This window comes from Vanessa tameamea, chromosome 22 (assembly GCF_037043105.1).
Source record: "Vanessa tameamea isolate UH-Manoa-2023 chromosome 22, ilVanTame1 primary haplotype, whole genome shotgun sequence".
Lineage (NCBI taxonomy): Eukaryota > Metazoa > Arthropoda > Insecta > Lepidoptera > Nymphalidae > Vanessa > Vanessa tameamea.
The window spans coordinates 4,918,686-4,944,963 of NC_087330.1; the positions used below are offsets into that span (position 1 = coordinate 4,918,686).

At 29.3% G+C, this 26,278-nt stretch overlaps 1 protein-coding gene across 2 annotated transcripts in view; it reads left to right on the top strand.

Moving 5' to 3' along the window:
• The first annotated feature begins 3,443 nt into the window (after nucleotides 1-3,443).
• LOC113398140 (protein kinase C and casein kinase substrate in neurons protein 1) overlaps nucleotides 3,444-26,278 on the top strand; it is a 93,343-nt gene continuing 70,508 nt past the window's right edge. Inside the window, exons 1-2 of one of the 2 annotated variants that reach the window (XM_064218525.1) lie at nucleotides 3,444-3,738; nucleotides 18,998-19,078. The gene's annotated coding sequence lies outside the window, so the exon portion shown is untranslated. Of the gene's footprint in view, nucleotides 3,739-15,499; nucleotides 15,639-18,997; nucleotides 19,079-26,278 lie in introns of those variants that run through there. The other variant, XM_064218526.1, reaches the window with a different exon arrangement.

Below are 26,278 nucleotides of genomic sequence, written 5' to 3' on the forward strand. Positions count from 1 at the left end.
TTTTATTTTATTAAACCGAGAAACAAAATAAGTACTACAATTCGATTACAAAAAGTGTGCTTCTGAATTTTAATTAATTTGAATCGTTTTCTTTTTTTTATGGTAATAATATATTCCAGTTAAATCAAAGTGTTGCAAGAAAAAAATACATAAAGTTTTTTGAAAATATTTTAATATTTCTACTTTAAACCACATAATTATATAAAAAGTTGGAAAATTAATCACATAATTTATTTATGATTTAAAAAAAAATATTACGATAAAAGAAACAAGAACCGTTTCTTCCATAAGTTTATATAAAATAAAATATTCGCATTGTTTAAAACAGAATTTAATAAATTCTTAGCATCCATTTCTTTTAAAAACTTTCATTTATTCATAATTCATTCTTATACATTATATTATTATAGTGTAAATAAATGTCCAACAAATGAAAATGTGGTACTTAAAATAGCATTTATTATATCAATTAGTTTGTATAACCCATAACAAGGTATGCAGCTTATTAATAATTTATTTTGATCTGTATTTTTGTAACTGACTGTACAAAGCAGTTATAAAATAGTAATGGTAATTGCTTTTGAAATTAACACTAAAATAGTTTGATTTTTGTTCCTAAATTAAAAGGTTTCATCATATCTATAATAAAAATAAAGTAATTTGTAATATTTTATATTTGATTTTATATTAAATATTTAGTAAACTTCCATATGTTGCAAACGTGTTCCCATTATTGTCACGAAAAACTTTCAAAACAAAAAAGTGCAAAGGGCTACCAGTCATGTCCAATGTAATATATTTTTGTACCAATAAAATAAAATAATCGTGTGATAAATATTTTTGTATTTAGTTTTCCAAATCGAAACTTAATTCAAATATCAACATAAAGAATTAGACATTCACAATAGAATTTTAATAGGTGGATAAATATTATAAAGAACTATCAAGTTCATAAATAATAAGGGATTTAAAGTAGAATTCAAAGCTTCGAATAATGTTAAATTTTGATTCGTGAACGTGTGTCGACCAAAATAAATTGTATTTTCTTTTTTGATGATCAATGAAAACTAATTCCATTTTCACGACAATGTTGTATAATTGTCGGTGACTTTCTGACGAAAATCAAAAGTTGTAAACACAAAAGATACCAACTATTTGGAAACGCAATGTAATTTAGAATATACAAATAAGGTTGCGTTCGACATATGTACATGTATGTGTCGAAGAAGAAGAAAAAGAAGATCATTTATACTTTACTAATATACACTTAATAATAATTCATTGGGATACGTCGTCATTTTTACAAAGGAAGTTGATTTTCTTTGTGCATAATATATTTTTTCAATATAATAAGATTTTTGTTCTTTTTTTCGCGGACTATATCAACTTCACATGTGTGTAACTAACAAAGTCAGTATGTAAACAAGTCTAGGATGTAGATCTTTATCTTTTACACGTCCAATTGTTGTATAGATTTGAAAAAAATACGGTTGCTAATTGAATAATTTGGTACCATCGATTTAATTTGATGATGAAACCGAAAATAGTGGATACCACGATTTCAGCCTCATTACGTTGACTAATCTTTTACATCAATAAATCTAATAACAAAAAATTTTTATTGGTTTTTTAAGCTATGATGAATTTCAATACAAAAATCAATTTTGTTTACAAGTAAAATAATATCCTATGTGTTTACATAATGTGTATGAATTTGTACATTCGTTACTTATTTGGCGCGTCTTGAATTCATATTTGTATATTATTTTTTAATAATCAGATTGCTTATATCAATCCTTGTTTTTGTTACATCAAAGTTTATATCAATCCTTTAAAAAAAAAACTATGAATTAATTTTAAAGTTTTTCATCAAATTGTTAAGGAATTTTTTAGATGTTTTTATTACTAATAAAATTTTGATATTGCATGTGTCACTTGTTAGGAATACAATTTACATATATTTGAAGGTTTTGTCACACTCAGAAAGCCGAAGTAGAAGCTTGACACATCTGTTGGGTTAACGTTTCATATAGAAATCGACTGATAATCACTGCCCATTTAATAAATAACCATTTTTTAAACTACTTGCATAAGTAAGTATTTGTTGTTGTTAATGCTAAGTGTGACAAAGTCTTGTATATTCCATTAAATATTTGTTATAGGTAAATGTTTTAATATAGTAATTATAAAAAATCGTGCCTGTGTATCATGCAATTCGCTTCATTGTAATGAAATTTAATCGTATTTAACTTATATATATATATATATATGTCATTTGAAATATTAAAGATTAGTAAATATCTAAGAATTTTTTATCATACATATTTTGTCCTTCTCTATATATGAAATGTAATTTATCTGGAACTATAGTTATTGTATCCAGTTTTATAATAAGATATGTATAATTATTAATTGGCATCACTAGTTTGTACATAAAATAAATAATCAACTAGATTTTGTATGTAGCATTATTTCATTCTGTTATAAAAAAATAAAGAATAAGAATATTGTGCTTTGCTACGTGAATATCAAATATCTATGCCTATGTATTGGTTATATAATTTGTAAGTTGTCAAAATGTATAGCTATGTATTCTCCATGAAGTTTATTCATATATAAAGTAAATCGTGAACTCATTCCATACTACAGGTAATATCGATTCTATTGTATCCAATCTTAAGCTAAACTTATTTCACAAGTTTAAAAATTGCTATCTCTTGCATCTAGGGTTAAAAAACGAAAGGAACTCTAATCCTGCCTTATAATTTGATTTTGAGATTCTGTACTCCATATTTAACATAATTTTTTTTTTTTCTATTTTTTAACACAATCTACATTTATATTTTTCACTTCAATGTTTGCAACATTTTAAAATAAAATGAAATTATTTTTTTCAAATTTAGAAGTACTGTTGAATAATCAGATCAAAGTCTCACTACATAAATGCCTACTATAAAAGTGTTTACAATACAATATGTAAGAAAATGGTTGTTGCAATATGTTTAGTTATAAAAGGAATTGTTAAAATTAAATTTAATATTCTATGTATTAGTCTTTTATTTTATGTTATTGTGTATCATATGCTTATATAGAAAAATATATATATTTATAAAGAATTCAAGAGTAATAGTAGAAATAATCTTATAGCAGCAACACTGTCAACAATATTTAGTGTTGCCTACTCATCATTGATTCCAAGTATTGTAGTAAAATACATTAACGAAAATAATTTATTAACTACATGTTAATGATGTCTACACACAGTATCGATAAATTACTTCTGTTTACTGTAATATATATTTAATCTTAAAAACTAACGTCTTTATTAGGCATTTTAAGTTTAGAAAAATTTAACTTATTCATAAAAATATGCACTTAGACAATATATAGGTAATTTTTTTCTAAGTATGGCAACTTTCTCTTGAATGCAGAAATAACGTGACTAATACCGGTGGCAACATTTTCAGTTATGGCCGTCAGTCAGTTGGAATGGAGGCAAGCGATAGTTGTCGAATTTTTGCGCTGAAATTATCAAGTTGCTTGTAAATCGTGATTTAGTGAGAATTGAATTAAATTTTAAACAACTTGTGATAGTTTGTGCATTTACATTGTGACTTAATTAATCGTGAATTACCTTAAAGAATGTTTATTGTGTCCTTAAAGTAATAGGATCGGATCAGTGATCATTTATATTATTGGATTACAGTTTCCAGTTTGTACAACGAATATACTAGACAGGTGAGCTTTTTAATGACACTAGATAATTAATGAATGAGTCGTTTAAATTTACGTTGGATTAATTTTGCCACGAACGCGAGACGCGTGATGTCTTCGGTTGCAGCCGGGAGATAACGGGCGATTTGGCAGATTGCGTTGATTCTGATAACATTCTAATACTACTTACACTCGTACCTGTTTTATAATGGAACACTTATATAATTAAGCATACGTTCAATAAATAAACACAATTTATTTTGCTTTAGTGCAAGTTTGTTGAATTTTATGCTCCATTTCCCGCTGAAAGTTAAATTTATATTGAGATTTATATAAAGTGAGCGGTGTAGCCGAATTAGTCATTTCATATAATACACAATCCAAATAAATCATGTGTATATACATTTTTCGATAATCTTATATAATGTGTACAGTCGGAGTTTCGACTACATTATTTTATTCACAAAAAACATTAACTTCCTATACTAATAATAAATATCACAGAAACTTTTAATTTCTTCTTAAATAATCTTTTCTTTTATTACTCACTTTAATTAATCAGCTTAATCTAAGAATATCTAAACATATTATTAGTGAGACTAAGATTGAGCTATTAAATAATGATACATTTTATAAATGGGTATAAAAAAATGATGATGAACCCATGATGGGTATAAAAATATGGAAAATAAGTACCAATGAAGGAAAATCTTTAATTATTAACCTTGGCATTATTGAATAGTGAGATCATACATGAGGTTTCTTAGTTAATTGTGTAATAGAATTTTTATTTCTATGAATAATTAATATACCTGTACTATACTTCTATATATATATAATACTATATTGTATGTATGTATAACATAATTCATAATAATTGCTTTTGGTATAAATGTTATAATGTGATAATTCAAAATGCAAAAGTCCTACTAGAATAGGATATTTTGTTTTTTTTTTTATTGTGATTTAGGATTTTATTTATTTATATTACATAAAAAAATGAATAAAAACTTCTTGTTTTTTTTATATTTTGTATACAAAATATTTCATATATTAATTATTATATTGTACTTTTCTGATTAACACAATAATTTTATACATCCAAACTAAAAATATATTTATCAATTTGTTTAAATGACTTATAAAATATGAATTTATATTTATACCCTATTACAAAAGTGCATTATTTTGTAATATGTATTAACAAATACTTTATTAAATGGAAATTAATATAGTATTTGTATGCTTACATAAAAATATATACCAGTCAATTAATTTTAATAAATATGAATGAAATTCCTTATCACATGGCATAAGCTGTTTTGTAAAGATATAGGAACAATAATCCCCAGCAAGAAAATATTTATTATATGATCATTAACTGCATTATCGGAACAATTTACAGTACCCCGTCGTACCTTTGAAGTGTATTAGTCAGTACAATGTCACCCGAAATTTGTCAGATTTCCATGAATATCTTTATTGCGTAAGATTAATAATATGATATATAAGTAAATGTATCAAAATATTATTTATTCAAATTATTATATCACATCCAATGATGCTGTTATGTTTATTATTTTGGGTCATTAACCTATTTTTGCTTAGATCACTAGGGCTTCATTTAATTTATCTGCTAATCATTGGATTACTAATTAAATAAATTAGCAGATTACACATTAGAACACTCAGTATAGAATAAACTAAATAGTATGTCATAAAAACCATTATATAGTTATCATGAATGTTTTAGTAATTTGGAGGATTTTTTTTTTCTTTTTTATTACTCACTTTGATGGGCTTGTGTTAATAGTTAGTGTGACAAAAGGGGACAGGAAGAAAATACCTACGCATTTTCATTTTGTAAAGCAGACCTGAAATACTATTTGAATATTTAGGTTTGTTTTATTAACACATTAACTATGTATTGTATTAAAAGTTAGATAAAATTATTAAACAATTATCAAACTATCAAGAAATTTGATGACCTTTAGAATATCTGATATCAAGATATTGTGTTTATGAATGCAGCAAAAGTGTGGTATCACTATATTTTTTTAAGGTTGATTGTTGGTGTTGTTGATTACAAAAAATAATACAGACAGATATATTTATAGTATATAAAATAACACTTATTTAAAACATGCTTATAATTATTCTATTGTAGTGGAGTAGTTTGTGAGCCTCTATGGCTTAGTAGTTAGAACACAAGGAGAATTGAGGATTGCATGTTCTAGCCCAGACAAGGCAAGCAACACTAAGTATTAGTAGTAGTAGTAATAGTAAGTATGTGCTTAATTTGTTTTTACAATCATTCTCATTCCATGAATGAAATGGACTGTAGAAATATAAAATAAAATAAATGAAATATAAAAACCTTTTTATCAAAAAGAGAGAAGCCCTTTGCCCAGCTGTGGGGTATTAACAGACTGTTACTTTTACAATCACCATCATAATACAATTATGACGGTTTGATTTTTATTTTAATTGCAACACAAATTCTACAAAGTTTTCTGGTTGTTTGTATTTAAGGTTTAATTACATGAATTCTTCATTAAATCAATTTAAATCCTTAACTGATAAAGATAACAGGCATAGATAATATAATCTAGCTGAGCCGCGGTCAAGGCGGCAAACAATGGTATGCCCCAGATAATGGTATTACGGTATTTGGGAATTGGCCACGCCATAACCGAGGCAAGGCCGACTGCGCCCTGTCTACCTGATTGAACCGAGCACAATAAACCTAAACCATTATTAAAATGTAATTTGTTATATTGAAACTGTACTTAAACAGTTCGTGTATTATATGTTTATTAAGTGTAATTAATTGAAATTACTAAATCTGCTCGGTATTGATAAAAGGTCGATTGCAATACAATGACGAAGCTTTCAATTTTACCGTTAACGGATCTAGTTCCATCTAAATAATATAAATGGCGCATATAACTTTTCTTAGTAAGTATTTACAAAATTATATATATTATATACGTAGTATCTTTCAGTGATAGTACATAAAAAGGTAGGAGTACTTAAAATCTAAAGTAAATTGAAACTGCCACGTAAAAATTTATATTTAAAGACATCAATTAATACATCAGAAATAATCATTGATATATTTAAAAAATTCTAAACATATATTTTTTTTTTAATTTTCAAACTATATTTTTGTTGAGAGTTTTTTATTCTATGTACGAACACATAAATGTTACAGCGGCAAGTGTGCGCTTTAAGTACGCTTTACAGTTTTATCTCTTCAAGGCAAGCTGTAATCCGCTCGTCAATCATAATTCGCCGCTCACATACCACTTATCACTAGCAGAAGCAAGTATCGTACTTATTGTGTTGTTGTACAATTTCATCACTAAGGAATATGTTTTGAAATTGTTTTTTTCTTTAATAAGACATTAAGCCGAAAACGTAAACACTTTCAGTTGCTGATTAAAATCCAAGCAGGCTTTATTATACGAAGTTACGTTTGAAGCTAATCGGCACGAAAGAGAGATCTTTAACGTATCACAAACTTGCACTTAGCAGATTAGTAAAACGAGCTCTGAGCTCTACCCTCCTACTGGATAGGAAGCCTTCACCCAGGCGTGGGACATTTACCTGATGTTATACTACTCTTCTTTATCTATGTAAGAGATAGATTAAACTTATTATTTTTGTTGTATTAACATTCCATTGCACATTTAAGGTAATATTTTTAACGCTACTTAGTAATGAACGGATTAATTAATAGATATTTCTCTTTGAGTGTCACGAAAAAGAATAATTCGACTAATAAAATTTAAAGTACGATGCCTTCGATGATTACGAAATATCAATAATCGAATCTGAATCGATTAGAAATCTAAAAAGATTGGTTATTTAATTAATAATTGCGAAATATCGATCCAAGGACCGCGTAGCGATGGCCCCGCGGATTACGTTCTAGGGAAGTCGAATGGTATCGAATCCTGTTAAAAGGCAAAATAGTAAAAACTAATGGAAGTACGCTCCGCTGCGGCCGCGTTGCAAGCTGCTGGTTCCGGAAGCGTGTAGAAATAACTGGTTTGATCCGGTCACTGGACCTTTGTGATTTACCGAAAATTTATTAGGTCTTTGTTCATGTGTTTTTGTATAACTTAATAAGTTACATACATACCTTAAAGCATTTAAGATAGTTTTAGAATGATTTCAATAATTTTGATGTTAAACTTTATTAAATACTGACTTGATTTATTAACACGACATTTCATTCTTAATTTATACAAATGTGTTGTTAATTTTGAATCGTATTAATATAAAATTATACAAATATAGTTCTACATTTATTGAATCGTCATTATACCGGCTAGGTTTAGTTTGATTGCTTGTTCTAAATAAAAGTCACGTTTACAAGGGACACAATGAAGTGTTTACAAAAAATATATATTTAATTTACACCTTTATTTATTAGAATTAGAATTACAAGTCAGCTAAACCACCTTCGTCTTCTAGTTTCTTGTGTCTTGAGGATTGAAAAAATAAGAAAGTACATAAAAAACAGGTCAATAAATCTTCTAAAACAAGAAGTTCTGCTGAATGATTTAATTTTTTACTATAAAATGTTCGAACTGGAAAAAAAATTCGAGTGAAATGTTCTCGTTGATACTATATACCTGTTACAGCTGTATGGCATAAAGTTGCAACCGCAATGCAACTTCTACCAAATCGAAACGACGAGAAACTTAGTAGTTGCCTATTTACGCGGATTATTTACTATATTTCTATCATTGATTATCATCTACTCATATTTTTTTAGATGTCAAAAGATTTACGTAATACTAATGTATCTTAGACCTTAAAACGTTCCATAAATTACTCGGTATTGATACGATACAAAAATGTGTTTCTACGCCGGCCTCATTCCATAATATGGAATATATCGCAGATACAGTGATTTTGAAATTACGCAAATACTAAATTTACTTAATGGGATCATTAGTCATCATTAAAACGAGGTCGATTGTTCAAACTGCACGCTCGCTATGTGCGGTATTGTTATTATAACATTATACAAGCCACTCGATTAGAACTTATTCCTCTTCCAACGGAAAACATCCATTAATATAAAAAAATGTATAAACATATTCTGTTCCGGTAAAAGTTTTTCAAAATATAAAGAAAGCTCAGTAATCTATACTGATATTAAAAAAGCGAAAGTTACTCTTTCACGGCCATACCACTGAACCGAATTTAATGAAATTTAGTATGAATGCAAGCTCGTTAACAATGAAAGGACTTAGGCTACTTATTTATGTCTAACACCCGACGACCAACCCTTAAAACAGAGACCCCCCCCCCCCTAAAAAGAGCGATGCCGCAAACGACTAGTGCATTATAACGAGTTAATCAATTGTTAATAAATACAGTTGCAACCGTTTCATGTGACTCGAAATGTAAACGATAACGGCGTCTGACAAGTAACATAGACTAGAGTTCGAGTACAAAGAGTTTGAAAATTACCTCGTAATCCATTTATTGACTTTTATGAGTATCATTAAACGTAAGGAAGCATTAAAAGGACTTACGAACTAGGCACCAGTCTAGCGGACTTTTATAATTATTTGAAATAACATTCGAATATGTGCCTGTATAAAATAAGTTTTCCTGAATTTCATACATTATATTTTTTGTCATAACTCACGCTCTATAAAAAATTGAATATACTAAAAAATGTCGGCTATATTTAATTTGAAGTTAGTAAAACGTGACAAAATAATGGACATTATCAGCTAGTGTTGTTCCATTACAATGTATGGTGACTGGAAAGTATACCTTCCAAAAAAAGATATGCTCTATTTACCAATCGACATTAGAAGTGGTTGAGCGGCTCAAAATAGATTGTTCAAGTTTATTCGGCCAAGAGGACATCAGAATCGTCATTATAACCATGTCCAATATGCTATAATAATATCAATTTTGTTTTTTCTTTGTGATATTGTAAAAAAAATCTTTTTTTTTTCAACATTTCCACATGGCAGCACATGTCGAGCACATTACGGCACAGTTTTAATAAGTTCGATAAAGTAAAGTAGCGGAGCCAACCGGACATAAAAAGGACCTCCTCATAAAAATTGTATTTTTTGAGTAATTTTTTTTTTCAATCGGCACATCATACCTCATACTGAGCACATTTTAGCACATCTATTCTTTTTGAAAGAATTTTTGATTATATTTTCGAAATTTAGTTTTTTACTTGTAAAATTGCAAAAAAAAATTTACGAGTCTTATATCGAAATACAACGTTAGAGCAACCGTTTAATTTAAACTAAATATAAAATCTTCTATAAATAAACTAGTACAATTTTCCTCCATTTCGTTGTTATAATTAAAACATTTGTAGAGCTAAGTATTAGTTTTACGTATGTTGGTTTAGAATTTTTCACTAAAGGTACTTAATACAAAAAAACTTGTTTATAGTTATTTAGTTATCAATTAATTCCCGTACATCAAGCAAATTTAATTCGGGTATCCTTCTTATATTAGTAGAGTAAGTACGTATTAGTTTTATAACCATGGATTATATGTCAACCTGAATTGTCGGATTAAACGCGTGACGGCTTGTAGTGTCGCAAATAACGAGGTCTTTGAACGGCCTCTTAGGACTAAAAATGTATAGATTTGACAGTTTTTTAAATATACTATATAATACAGTTCCCTCAAATTTTCACTTAGGGATTTGAAAAGTTATGCATCGAGATGCTATGACCCGACTCGACCCGCGTTGTTGTTGCCACGTTACACGTTGAGTTATATATATAGTATGATAATGTTTAGTCATAAATCTTCTCTGAAACACGATTAATATAATGGTACAATTTTCATGTCAAAAATATTTTGAGTAGACACGCATCACTCATAGATCGCTTTATTAAAAAAAAGAATGTAAGATCAATTTGTGGATATAAGAATATAATAAATTATTTATCATATATGTCTACATATAGCCTATTCCAATGAAAGTAAGAAAAAAGATAAACAAATCTTAGATTTACATATTTCATACGATTTGCTAATAACTCAGCTGTTCTGCACTACTAAGAGTTTATGATTAATATATCTTTATTTATAATACAACACCATTGCAATTAACCAGATATTTCCACTTTAATTTTACTTCGAAGATTCCGATAACAGTTTCGTCGACGTTTAATACGCCATTTTTTCGCAAATCCGTAGTGAATATCATAGATTAATCAAGCTTTCGACCAATGATATCGCGTCAATTTGCTGTCAAATTTTGTTTATTTGCCTTTTTTCCTCTTATGATCGGAATAGAGTATATGTAAGTCCCCGATGTAAATATTTTTATAACATTTTTGTACTTTATATAAGTTTTATAAAAACGGTCCGTTATTAATTATTATTACTATTTTTGTTATATTTACTATTACTTATTAACGATATATTTAAATATGATGTCAGTATTATTGCACTCCCTTAACCACAAACACATACAAAAATTTTGTAATCATGTTTTATTAAAAAAAATATATAATTTTTACAATACTAATTTTAATGTATAATTATTTTAATATATTGAATTTTCAAGCTATTAATTATAAAGTCGGTCATTGAACTGGTTTATGTAATGATAGTATAGAAATAACAAGTTTGTCGTTTACCCGAGACGAGTTCAGGAAGTCAACCATCTATAACTGTAGGTTTAATGCTGATCATCCAACGATCTCGTAAGATATTCTATGCTATAGCAGTAATAGTATGCAGTTGGGTCATAAGCAATCATAGCTTGGCTTACTTTTTATCTACTTATGTATTTAAAAGTTCACATTTACAAGTAATACAATACCAAATATTAAATACATTGTTAACATAAATAAAGCAGTTAAAGATTATTATATAATTATAAATTTAAATGTTTTGAAATCTTTGGTCATAATCATCACAATTTAATAAATCGATAAGCGATCTTATCACTTAAAGAATAATCTGTTCCAGAGAACCATTGGACACAGAGCATTACAGTATAATTTAATTTAAGTGCGAATTAATATATAAAAATATATACATATCTAAACATAAATAAATAGTATTAGGAACATATTTACTAGTTGTTATATTATAAACGCTAATCCAGGAGCACTGTCAAATATCCATATTGCCCCAGTGTATATGTAGCTTTAAATTCATGTATAAAATATTGTAATCTAGCCATTAAACGACTAGACATGTTGACTTGCAAAAACGTTAACGTATATTGAGCTGCGATGTTTACTAAATATGTTTGACAAACACATTCGAGTAGATTATTAACTTAATAATACCTTAGACATATTTTTCCAAGTACAATTTTAATAAAAAACTTACATTTCTTTATGGTGTGTAATGATTTATATGAATAATGGATGAAAATTAATTATTAGACTTAAATGAAATGTTAGTACTAAATTCACGTTTTTCAGGATCTAATTTTGATCGAAATTGAAGCGATTTAAAGTGAAACTGTAACCTTTAATAAATGTTTCATTTATTGATTATCAAATTTCCGACAAACGAAAACAAATAATTAAATGTTTTTTAAAGATAACGCAAACGTTGTTGCACAAATATAAACTTCGTATATTTTTTTAAATTCATATCCTTTCATTTCTACATCCGTTAGTAACGAAAATTACATTTATCGTTAAAAACGTTTACCGGTACATAAAACAACGATGGATTTTTTTTGTGTTTTTATTATTATTTTTATTTTGAAATCAACGCAGCGACCTCGTTCGATAATCAGCCGGTATGCGAAACGGATACCATACGAGAATAATGAATTAATTTATAAAATCCGACAGTTATTTAAATAACCTTGACAGTGTCCGTTATTTCAAAGCCTAAGCATATGTTTTGCAACCGTGTGTAAAACTAAGATGTTAGCTTAAAACTAAATATATTCTATATAATTTCGACTAATATTTTTGTTCTTATATACTAAGTGGTATCGCGTGTGGTCGAAATTAGTTGATTTTTTTAAATCTCACTTGGACATTTCGCTAGCTTATACGATGTCAGCATAAAACTCCGTCGTTTGTTATATATACTAAAAATAGTACGACAATTTTCAACGTTCACGTATAAATTACGAGTATATACCTACAGATTGTGATATCTCGTAAACTACACTCAACGATTGTTCTCTCAATTGATAAACGGGGATTTTTTAATGTGCAATGCACTTATAACTTTAAATTATAAATGCATCGAGTTAAAATACGTTAAATGATCAAGATAATGATAAAGAAGTAATTTTAAAACATTTGGAATTAAAAATAGTAGTTTTAAAGTAAAATTTTAATATAACAAAAATGAGTCAGATATATATTTTTAATTAATATTAATTCACGTCGTTGTTATATCGTTTATTAGTAATCCATAAGTTATCTAGTTTTTTTTATTAAGAAGATAATGTCGGGAATTATACGTATTATTAAAAACAATCAAATATCATTACATCAATATTTGATTTAACTTTTTATTTTATTTTTATGAAGTAGTGTTGCGACACCTTATGGTAAGTAGTCACCACGCATACACGTTCGACCCGTAAAAAAATTGAAACATTCCTTACATCGCCAATGTGTCACAAAACTAGGGGACTAGGATTTTATATCCCTCGTGCCTGTCACACTGGTTCATTCTTCAAACAGGAAGGCAATAGTCCTAAGTATTACTGCTTGCCGGTAGAATATATCATTAGTGGGTGGTACCTACCCTTAGACTTGGACGAAGCCCTAACTTGTATGTCACCGCCGTGTACAAGATAATTGAAGCACATGTACTCGTATATTTGAAACGTGTACGTATTTAAACATACCTATTATTTAAGTACATAAATATCAACAAGTTTTATTAAAATAATGTATTATTAAAACGCAGTTATACATTATCTGCACTCTTTGACTGTTTTAATGCGAAGAATGTCCTCTATCTAAAAGCTTCTCTTCTAAGCGATCATTGCAATGATATGATCGACAATCCGGTCTGTAATTTGGATTGGTTACAAAATGGCTAGTAATAGTGATTTAAGGCGTATTACAATACTTCTATTAAAATAACATTCTAGGTCGTAGCCTGACTACGGAGCATACCTATACAGGAAGTCTAGACATAATCCTTCTTAGGTGCAATTCAACACGATGGATTATTAGCTGTTCCGTCAATTGTCTTCGTTCCTTTATACTTCACGACTTTCAAGAATATTTTCAAGAGAACCTTTTTCTTTCTTCAATGTTAACTTATAATGTATATATCCACTACAGGCGTATATCATCCACTCAGCTCCTCAATCCACTCGTTTACCTCCTCCTTTTTCTGTAATCTTGGATACCTTTAGATTTCAAGTTTGCAGGACGTCTTATTTCAGATACAGTATCATTCACTCCCACTTATTGTTTTGAGTGTGTTATATGTACATGTATATATGTTATATGTTATTTAGACAAACAAAGATGAGACTGGTATTTTAAAACATAAATCAGATATCTATTTGTCACATTATTATTGCGTTTATTTAATAATTAGTTCCAATTCCTATATGAAAGTAAAGGTATATAATTTCATAATACATTTTATTATAATCTTTAAAAACTTCTGTGCTATTCATATAAAACATACCGGCACTATAGTACGATTTATCTAAAGATTTAATGTTAATCTAAGCTCTTGTATATTATTCAAGAGCTATTAAAACAAAATTCCAACATTGCTTAAAGGCAACTTAGTATTTACAAGTCTAAACCAATAGTTGACAATGTGGAATGTGGTCGAAAGGAAAAGCCGCATTGATGATGAATTGACCGCCAGTTAATGCGGTCTTGCTTTCTGCAAACCATTTATAGTCTTCGAACGCTTGTGAAATTCATTCCAATGCTGGATTTGGTCAGATTTCAGAGTTTCAGTTTGTGTTTAGATATTAAATTTAATTCTGTTAATATGTCTTTAGTTTTATTAAAGATCTTATTCTTCGCCATTGCGATGGTTCCGTTTACTACTGGTTGTATATAATCATATGTGAACTGTCACATGAAAAATTGTGTTAATCAATAATTCATAATACAATGATTTCAAGGACGAAGTTCTAACAACATAAGCATGAGCTTTAAAGATAAATATATTTAACCTTTTTTTAATGAAATAGGTAGGCTAACGGGCAAAAATGGTCCATCTGATGGAAAGTGGTTATCACCTATATACAATAGCGGCGTAAGAAATTTTAATTTATCAATCAACATCTTCAATGCGCCACCAACCTTGGGAACTAATGCCTGTAGTTACACTGGCTCAATCATCCATCAAACCACACAACAGTACAAACTATTGCTGCTTGGTGGTAGAATATATGAGTTGGTGGTATCTACCCAGACGCATTCGCACAAAACTCTACCACCAAGAAGGTTCTTGAGTTGATAGTGAATTAAATATATTTAACGTTAAAAATCTTAATAACAATACAAATATATTTTTTTTTAAACATATATTGCTTTTACATTTTATTATTCGGAAATTTGCAACAGATATAAATGGTTATTGATGAAGCGCAGTTTTTTATAGACAACCGTATGTTGTAATGTTTTAAACGATAGGAAGAGAAAACCTGTTCCATATGCATTGAGTACTGGATACAAGGTTGGAATGAAAAGTTGCGTTCGACGGACAGTGTACCGGAAACACAGTCTAATTCTCTTTCCCACTTGATCATTGCGTTTTATCATCGAAATAGTTGTTGCCGCTGCATAACAAGTTTGCTCGGACCGGCCGCAAGCCCATTAAAATACCTCTTGCCCACGCACCAGATATTTTCAACCGATTATAAGTTTTAAAGTCATAGGAGAAGAGTCTACTTTCGCTCGTTGTCTGCTTCGCACACCATAATATTCCGACCGTAACAGGTATGAATTTATCGATTGGTGTATGGTATTATAGTGGTGTCAGTGGAGACCTTGGACATCCTTGAGAAAGTTCAAGTCGATGATTAGTGATTTAGTGTACTTTTTATACTGTGTGACTGTGAGTGTATACATTAATGCTAAGAATGTTATTGAAAGTGTTAATGGTCTTGAAAAATTACCAACCAATGATTATAATTAATCAAGTTTTTGGATTAGTGGCAATATTAAAAAAATACAGTTAAATAGTAAGTTAATAACAATTACTTTTAATTATCCATATATTTTTTAAATTTATACAAAAGGGACGAAAATTCCTATAAGACAGTTAAAATAACTTTACTCTAACTCAAGTCAACATCGGACACCGCTAGACCAATCTTAGCATTGATCGTGCGACCGGTCCCAGAAACAAAGTTGGATAGACTTGTCGATACTCCCCAAGTGTACCATCTGGGGGACTTGACCCTAATCCAATAATCTTGTTACGCAAGCCGACGATTAATTGAAGAATTAATGGAAAAGAAAATCAAATAAAATTGTAACTTTCCGGAAAGTGTTTAAGTAAATAAATTAATTTTGTATCTGTACGTTTCATATTTTAATGAATCATGAAGTTTATTTTTATGTAGAGATGGCAACTTATTCAAACGTATTTAAAAAAATGCAACATTATTCGTTTTTAAATATCGAATTGAACTTTAAAGTAAAAAAAAAATACTATGAAGATATAAACGTGACTTATTTAAGATTTTTATAAGATTGTTAAGGGAGAATATTTTCATATGTAGTTACAAAAGATAGTCATTCCCTTGTGGATATGTGAGTAATTCTAGGTTATGTCATTAGAATCCCTAGAGAACAATTGTGTGCTTAAGGTCGTTTTCAGTATATCACCAGGGACGATATCCTTTTGAGGATATTGTATATCCAATTGAAGACAATGTGTTGTGTCATTAGTTGTGATTACACGTTGTATGTTAATTACATTATTTTGGAGTGAAATAAGAAAATATATTTTAAATTAGTCTTCGCTAACATACGGTAGGACGGGTAGTAGACGGACGGGTGGTAGTGGGATCCTTCCTTGGGGTTCAGGCCAGGTTCATAACAAATTTCATCAAAATCGGTTCAGTAGTTAAACTGTTAAAGCGTAACAGACAGACAGACTCGCATTTTTGATATTAGTATTGATTTAATTTTTTTATATTTTTCCAAAAATGTTTTTTTTTATTAAAATTAATTATGATTTTAGCAATTAACAAATGTTTTTATATATTTAATAAACACAATAAAAGTTTTAGTGTGAAATGTCACATTTAGTTAAAACGTCGCATAACTGTGAAGCGAGATCGCGTGCCTTCGCACAATGATCATTAGTTTCGACGAATGTCGTTTTGAAGAGAAGGGAAGATATAAACAATTTATTGCTATTAACTGCACATGTATGTCACTTTTACTTTAAAAAACCGCCATAAAAAGTAGGTAATGGTAAAAATGTTCACTAGACACTGTTATTCTGACCAGTCTAATGTTTAACTAGTACTTATGTCTTATTCTACTGTTAAATATTAATAATTATTACAAACTTGTATCAAGCAGTCTATCGCTTCACATGAATCTGATTTATTATTTTTATTATGCTTTCTTTAAAATATCTGCTAAAAGTGGATATATATAAAACTTATTTATTTATATGATTGGGATTAAAAAATATTGTGTCAAAAATTATATATCTCAAAATATTATTTTTGTTCTTTATTATAAAGTGATATAGCTTCGTTTGCTTTTGTGTAGTATTTTTTGAGATTAACAAATCTTACATACAAAGTTTTCGATATCTGTTATAGTTTTTAAAAAAGGCACGGACCGATAATTTTCTCTTCGACTACGTTGACATACTAAATTATATCTGAACAGTGTGCTCTAACATATAATCATACTATATAGCCCACTTCGATCCGGAAACTGTGTATTATCGTAATATGAAAGTTCCAAATCAAATAAATTTGTACTTTTCACGTGAATCCGTAATAAATAAACAATTATATCTTTATAATGTTTATTAGTGAGTGTTTTGTGATAAAAACATGTTCATTCGTGTTATGTGTTCGCTAAATTGCTTCTTATACACATAATATTGAATGTAGCCGGCACTGGACACATTTATCACAAAACTGTCCACGAGAAAACATTAATCATCTTTGTTTGGGAACTTGTAAAAATACACGAAACAATAAAATTACGTAAACTCGATACTTATCTTAGCAAACGAGATTAAAATCATCAGCGCTTTGTAGCCAAATTATAATTCACAATACTATTAAACGTGTGTTACTATTTATTAATTAAGTCAAACGAAGATTTTACTTGGATGATGTGTTTTTCTTCATACTAGTAAACTTTAATAAGAAAAGTTTCAATAACCTTTATACGCTCTATTGTCATTTTGCAACCGAGGACCGAAGATCGACTCCAAACTACGTTCGACAGAGATTGAATTTTAAAAAAATTAACACTTTGCACGTGCAAAAGCGAAATTCGATATTCAAATACGATAATAAAAATTTTACTTGTAATATCGTTTGAGAAAAAAATTAAGTTTAGCTAATTTTCCATTATATCGACTTATAATGAAATCAAATAGATATCGAATATTATTCAAATATAAGTAGCGGAGTAATTGTTGAAAGACTTGATGACGTCGAAAGAAAAGTATATTCCTCACCATTTACTGTAGCCGTAGTAATTTGAATTACAACACTTAAATTTTATGCCACAGATGTACCGAGTCTTATATTGTTACCTCAACTAGGATTAATCCTCAAAATGAAACGACCGTCGTGTTCTTCCCCCTAATCACTAAAACCGGTGTACTTAATCACGATATATTTTAATGTGAAAAGGTGCCTTATTGCTCTAGTTTTACATTTGAAATTCGTATAACTGATCTAAATACTTAGTTTCGTCGAGAATGAACTGCAGAGATGAGGGTTGACCAAGGTCGTTCATTGTTAAGATCCGGTAGCGCGAACCCAGCTCGGTTAGCAGTATAAATTAGTTGTTATGTAAGTTAACTTATATGTAGAGGCAGATGTTTGAAAAATAAATGAAACCTTTTATTCCCTTTTAAAGATCAACTTGTATCAATATTATAGTAAGTAGTAGATATTGAAGCTTTCGATATTGTATACATTTATTATTGAAATAATAGGTATATGTATGTCTCTTAAAGCATATTTTAGCGGATTTTATAGTTGTATTTAAGAATACTCAAAATAATAATTAATAATATTCTATAATACACATATATAGATTGGCTGTATGCCAAAGTTTTTGATTGTATATTCTTTTGTCAACAGAATAATAGTGCAAAGTGCATCGATGAGACGTCGCTAGAACTAGCCGAGGGAGCGTCGCCACGCTGCGTGGTTTACATACTTGTGAGTATATCTGTTATTAGCTAACTAATTATCTGGAGCTTTAGCATTGTTCTAGATCTGTGTCAGTTCTACGTCGAAATTATGCATTGTTTGTTATGGAAATATTATTCAAATGTCCACCGAATTTTCTGAAATAGGTAATAGTTTACCTCGCTTACTTTACATAGCTCCCCCAAATTGACCATCTTGAGTGCAGAGTTTGCAAAAATTTCACAACAGATGGCATTAACTCAAACAAAAGATTGAATATGATATTTTGCATATTTTTTACTTTCAATAATCAAGAACTTGCCTACAAATATTAATTACATTAAACCCCTTAAAAATGCTTTCTTAATACTACATCTACATCAACATTCCAGTAGAAATTCAAATATAGAATTTCATTTGTCATTTTAAAATTTTAGTAGGTATTACATTTCATATGATCCATTTCTCATAGATCAAAAAACGATTCAAATAGTGCAAAAAGGTCTTTGTTATAAGAATAAGTTTGATAATAGTCATTTAATAAAGCTTAATTCCTTAAAATACTAAACGAAATAAACATTTTCGTCATATCGATGTCTTAACGACAGTTTTTTTATAGAAATGTTCTTTGTCACATAGAGTAGCAGTGGTTTGTACTTTTTATTTTATTTTGTTACGTGATTTTTAGTGCATTCGTTAAATATAGCGACGGTGATTTGAATAATACGAAGCCTAACTATAAACATACTTGCACACAATAATTATGTATAAAGTTTTGGCCTAACAGTCAAGTCGTGACTATTTGAAAGTCGAGAAACAAAGTTAGTTGTATGTTAGAACCCAGTTAAGCATTTCTGGACTTACATCCACTTCCCAATAACTTTAAACAATGCCCGGAAACCTATACCGGTTGAAGGTACGTACTGAAATTGTCACATACTATGTAGAATGAATCGTTTATTTTATATTTATACTCTCGAGATTTGCCTCGCCGGCGTTCAGATTTATATTGCAGGATTCCAAAATTATTTCTTTTATTTTTAAACTAGCTGGTCGTCCCGTCTTCACTCGGCTATATTACAAATTCTGTAATATATTATTTTTGCGAAATTGTAACGGTTTACGCAGCGCACGCAACGGATCTCTTAGATCTTAAAAGACATAAAAAAAAACATTTTTTTGCAACATTTTTAATTTCCGCTCCTTTTGGCTATATTATATAACACTGAAAAGATATTTTTGAAACGGACCGATAGTTCCTGAAATTAGCGCGCTCAAACAAACAAACTATTTAGCTTTATAATATTAGTATAGATGAGTTTCATGCAAATATAACAAATACAATCAGCGTCCAGCCAAACGATTCGTATGTGCTAACTGTTGATACGTCTTACACGTGACTCACGTATTTATTTGTTGTGCGTATATATAAATATAAATATAATTTGTGAAATATTATATATTCACAGAAACTAATAATTATTATACTAAAAATTCAAATTGTATTCAATTGAATTCTAAAAGCTAATGTATGCTGACGATAACATTTGCTTATATGTTATAGAAATTCTGCAGTAAAACTTTTCGTGTATAGGTATTTAATAGTTTTGGCATCGTTCGCTTGGAAAGCGCCTGGATCGGCAATTTTCAATCGATTGCGTTAACAAAATAAACTGAATCTTTGAAAGTATGACAAATACAAGCATCATATTATGTATTATGTTAAGTAATATATTACGTCTGATCTTAACTATAAACGTCAATTCTTTCTCTGGATCATTATAGTACTAGCCGAACCTGCATCTTTACCCGGACGAAATTTATAAAACTTTACGTATAGCACACAAACCGTGTCACCCACCATTTCAACCAAGGGACGATTTAAAAAAGAAGCCTATATCCTTGTCCGAGGCTAACACTATCTTCATATCAAATGTCATCTAAATCGGTTCAGTACAAAGAGGTAACAGACAGTTATTTGCTCATTCATAATATTCGTACAGATATTACGGCATGCATTTTAAGTGGATCGAAACATGTAACAACGATCGAATGAAACCAGTATATAATAAAGACGATATAATTTCAGTTTAATCGGTATAACATCATTGGGTAATAGTAACATTATTTAGATGTAACACATTACACTGGTTACATTTAGACTTGTGACTAGAGTAACGCAACCTGATCTTTGAATCTTAAGGTATTTTTTTTTTTATTGTTTACATACATAAACTATCGCATGTTTTATCAAGATATACTTTAAGTTTCCCCGTTGATCTTTTAGCTAGCTTATAAGGTAAGGCAAGGTCTTGGATTCAAATACTGGATCGGGCCAATTAATGTTATTGTTAGTTTAAAAGCAATAACAGTGAATTAGCTCTGATGAATAAATTGATTTAAAATATAATTGTGAAATTATGTTTCCAAAACCGGAAATGTATCCAAATATATATTAATTTATTTTAATTTTGAATTCCTAAATTGTACAAAATATTTTGATGTAAAAGTCCATACACATATCCATCACAGTTTAAATGTATGTATAGATTGATTTTATGATTCAGAATGATATATAAGCATAATATGTCAAAAAGATAAGTGTCTGTCAGAGGAACCTGTGAATTGAACGATCACGTCCAAGAATAAGCCTCGATTATCTCATAAAAGGAGGTCGTTGCACTCAACAACACTTTAACAATTAACTATGAATACTTTGACGCTCTGATACTAAAATTAACCAAAAATATAAAACGTAAAAAAAATCTGCGAAAGAACCAACTTATGTTTTTTCTTTATTGAAATTAATAAAAAAATGTTTTTTTTTTAATTTTTATTTGAATTTGTAAGATAGTATTGACAACCTGATGAGAAGTAGTTAAATGCACCCAGTCTACCTTATTACAATTAATAAATTACCAGCGTAAAGAGCAGCGCGAGAATGCATGTACTACTTATATTACTTATATTTGCGCTTATTTGTATTTATTTTTTTATTGTTTTATTAGATTGGTTCTTATCTGCGTTTGAACCCACAATCATCGGTCAATGTGCACGGATTTTAAACACTGGGTCATCTCGGCTCATTTCTCGTTCCTTATTATATTCTGAAATATAACACTGCATGCAAGGAATGACTATGTGGTCATAGAATAACTGATTTAGGTTTTCCAGACAAGTCTGTTTCAAACAATTTATAAAATGATCTTATGAATAGCTAACATGAAGAGATTGATGATTAGTCGATATGTCGTAAATGCCAATTTTATTGACGTTTTTTTTAATAAATAATGCAGTTTCAGTTTTCTGTAATAGTAAACGCACTTGACATTCAACTAGTAATATTTAAACTTATACGATTACTCATAATGCAAATAGTGGTAAGAGTATTATTGAATTTAGTTGTATTGTAACTTTTTGAATGAACTACACTTTTCTATTGGTGTGGTTTGTTCGTCCGTCTCGGATGGTCGGAGGCGCACAAGCGGCGGATGTCGGGTTTTTAGACAGACGTGATAGGTGAACAGGGCCTAACTGAGATATCCTATAGTAAGTAAACTCTTTTTTACGTCGAAAGTATTATTATAATATTTATTATGGCCAGTAAACAAAATTGCATCGTAATTGCAATAAAATAAAAAAGTATGTCTACACAATACATTTACAAAAGTTTTATTGTATTATATTATACAATAAATAAAATATACAAACGTACTTCATGTAAGCATATTTTATTATTTATAAAAGCTCGATAGAATGATAAAAACTTGACCTATAAACTTATAAAATAGATTATATAGAAAGATGAAAGTACCTAATTAAAATATTCTAAATATAAATAAAAATATAGATAAACTCGTTCTAAAATTATTTTATGTTCTGTTTCGGTGTGTAGTTGGTAATTAATTGGAAATCAATGTTAGCTACGTTTCGATAGATCTGAGCCGACCCTAGGGGCATCTAGAGTTAATGTAATTGTGATAACATACTGAACAAAATTTGTTGTGATAAGGGTTAAAGTTGAAACATTATATTAATTTATTTCTTCGATAAAAAAGTATAAGTGATAAAGTTGAAGGAATTTTGGTGACAGAGTTTTTTATAAAGTTTGCTAAGCTTAGTGACGATCTAGTCGTTCTAAATTAAGACAACTTGTGTGAAAAATCTAATAAAAAACTAAACTTTCAATACATATTGCATCAAAGGAAATTATTTATTACTCTGTCAATAATTAAATCGCGCCATAATAACGGCTCGGTTGTCGTTGTGCTTGTTTTTCTCAAGAAATTAAAAACATATAATTCGTATTATTTTATTAAACATCGCAAAAATTAGCATACGATCGCTGCACTAATCACTAAATCATAAACAGATAACTAAAGAATAATATATCATTATTTTTATTTGATAACACTGTACTGTAAAGTTTCCTGTCACATGGGTCTGACAAAGGGTCCAAGGGTCCCTGAGCCATCTTTAGAACAATGACTTCTACATCAATTATTCGTTTGGCATATGTTTCTGTTAGTAAATGTTTGTGTTCAATTGTGCTCCTTATACGACGCTTAAACACAATTAGTATGTCTCTAGCGCTCCGTCTACATGTCCCTGATACTGAGGAATGTCTGGATGTCCTCTTGCAAAATATTTTATATTATATCGTTTCGCATTGGTTTAAATGCATGAGAAAAAGTTTTTATTTAACTAAGAATCTTTTAAGTGAATAATGAATATTTTATTATAATACTTAAGTATTGAAATTGATAAGTGAACACAATTTAAATTAATGTTTATATGGTGGAATGAGTAACCGCCGTAACAAATGTGTGACGGCTGGATAAAGGCCTTGTCTCCTCTTATGAAGAGTTGGAGCCACCACGCTGCACTAAAGAATAACGCTTATTGACTGACCCTGAGATTAATAAAATTAAGCACATGAAAATTTAATAGAGGTTGTCCGGATTTAAACGCGTTTTCTTTCCGTTATAATACTCAGGTTCTATCCACTGGTCTATCATGGCGCTTAATTTACATTATTATTTTTAAGCATAGCAATTATAAGTTTCAAAAATTCAAAGAATATTCCAAGTCTAAAATACCTAAGACTGTAATTTGCTGGCGCCGTCTTATTACCCACATCTCGACCATAAAATCACGGCGTTACAAACCCATTGATAGTTCAGCAGTCACGATCACTCACAGTCGTGAGATATTCCTCATTGTTTGGATGTTGTTTTGCTTTATAATCTATGCTTATGCTAATATGCCACCATTTTGTAAGTGGTCCCTTACTGGTCTCCAGAGTAGGACCAACCTCTATTACACGAACACGCAGTCACGCAGGAACAATTTATATTTTATTCATAATCAATAAAACTACTCTAATTTTTTTAAATACGTTGTTGTTAATATATATTTTTTAAATCACTAAATCAAAAGAATATTGTGAACGTATTATATTTTGTAAATATTATTAATATGATTGATAATGGTTAGGTTTGTATATATCAAGAAATATTTATATTCATAAATTGTATTAAAATAAACACGAGCCATTTAAAGAATGTAGAGTCGTTTTTTGTTTACATATACAATGGTTTTCCTTAAAAGAATATATGTCTTTATATTAGAATAAAAACACATTTTTATACTAAAAACCGCTTTGAAGTTTATGAATCACAGATCCATCTTTGTTCTCTGATAACAAAGATTTATAAACAACCCTTTACAGCTGTTAAAAGATACACTGAAGGCGGTTCTTAAATTAAATAATCGCTAATATAAATAAACACTTTTCACCGCATTCATTGGGCAGGAACGTAAACGCTTATTTATAACGCGTCCCTCGAGATCTCTAATTTATGGAAGGGGCCGAGAACATCGGTAAAAATAACCGTTGTTCAAGTTTTTTTAGATATATTAACATATTTTTCGCTCCGAAAACCATCGAAATGTTGAGTACATCCACGATGCGTAATTACAGTCATTTAGAAAATAAATGGACAGGACGTCTGTCTTAACAGAAACAAACATTCGTGATTTCTTAACATTAAAAGAAAAACATAAAATGAAAAATAATCATTTATATAAAAATTATATAGATTAAAACTTTGTTTGTTTGAAACGATCCACCAGTCTCATTTAAATAAAGACTTTTGCTTTAGATAGATTGGTCATTTATTGAGAAAATTACTTTCTCAAAGTACATAACATCAGTAATTTTTAATGTTGGTGAAAATTGCAATACTATATATGTTTATTGCAAAAGTTTTCATTCAATAAGTCATTTTTTAATCGTTCAAATTCCAATGTCCATCTAGTCTATTTAATCTAATTCTTTGTGATGATTATTCTTGGTACCTTCTTTCCAAAATATAACTTCAAAGTACACGAGATACTCATCATTCGCTCAGTCACAATCGAATTTCTTAATTAAAAAAAAAAAGAATATTATTGTAAGTGAAATACGAATTTATGATATTATACTGTAGTATGAATACAAAAAAAAAAAAAAGTTCAAATGGCCGACTGAACGTCATCTATTCTATGACAATCAACAAATATTCAATGGATTATTTCTCTATATGTACATATTTGGCATTCCATATTTGGCAACCATCGCATAAGGTATTTCTTAAATTATTAACTATCAAAATTGCAAAATGCACTACAGTAACATGATTACAATAATACAACCAAACACGTTACGTAAAAAAAAAATGTTAAAAGTATACGTGGAATATAGATAAAGCAAAGATTTTTTTTCATGTCTTCCCATTATTTTCATTAAGGGCTTTCAACCCAATCTGTTACCTTCTACTGTTATAATTATGCTACCTTGTAATTGTCGCTTCGTGCACCCATTATCGCACGATCGTGTATGGAGTGTTACGCATGCGCCGTGATTACGTGAGTTCGCGTCGCACTCGCGCGCACCGATGAAGTGTAAGTGTGCCATACGATGCGTAACACATGCACGATACGGCGCGCTTTAACGGCCTTTGTTGCTTTCTCAATAAGTGCTAGAATGATGTGAAGGTATTATTGAAATTACTCGTTGGATGTTGTATCGATTGTTGTGTTTAGTTATTTTTGTACGCGTTTCGCTTGTTTAGCTTTACGATCTTTTGTGAGATTGTCTATGGGTGCTTTAAATAGATCAAGGAAGGAATGACTTAAATGCGTTATAATACGACGCGTCTGTATTATCGTTTTTTATAGGGATATTAA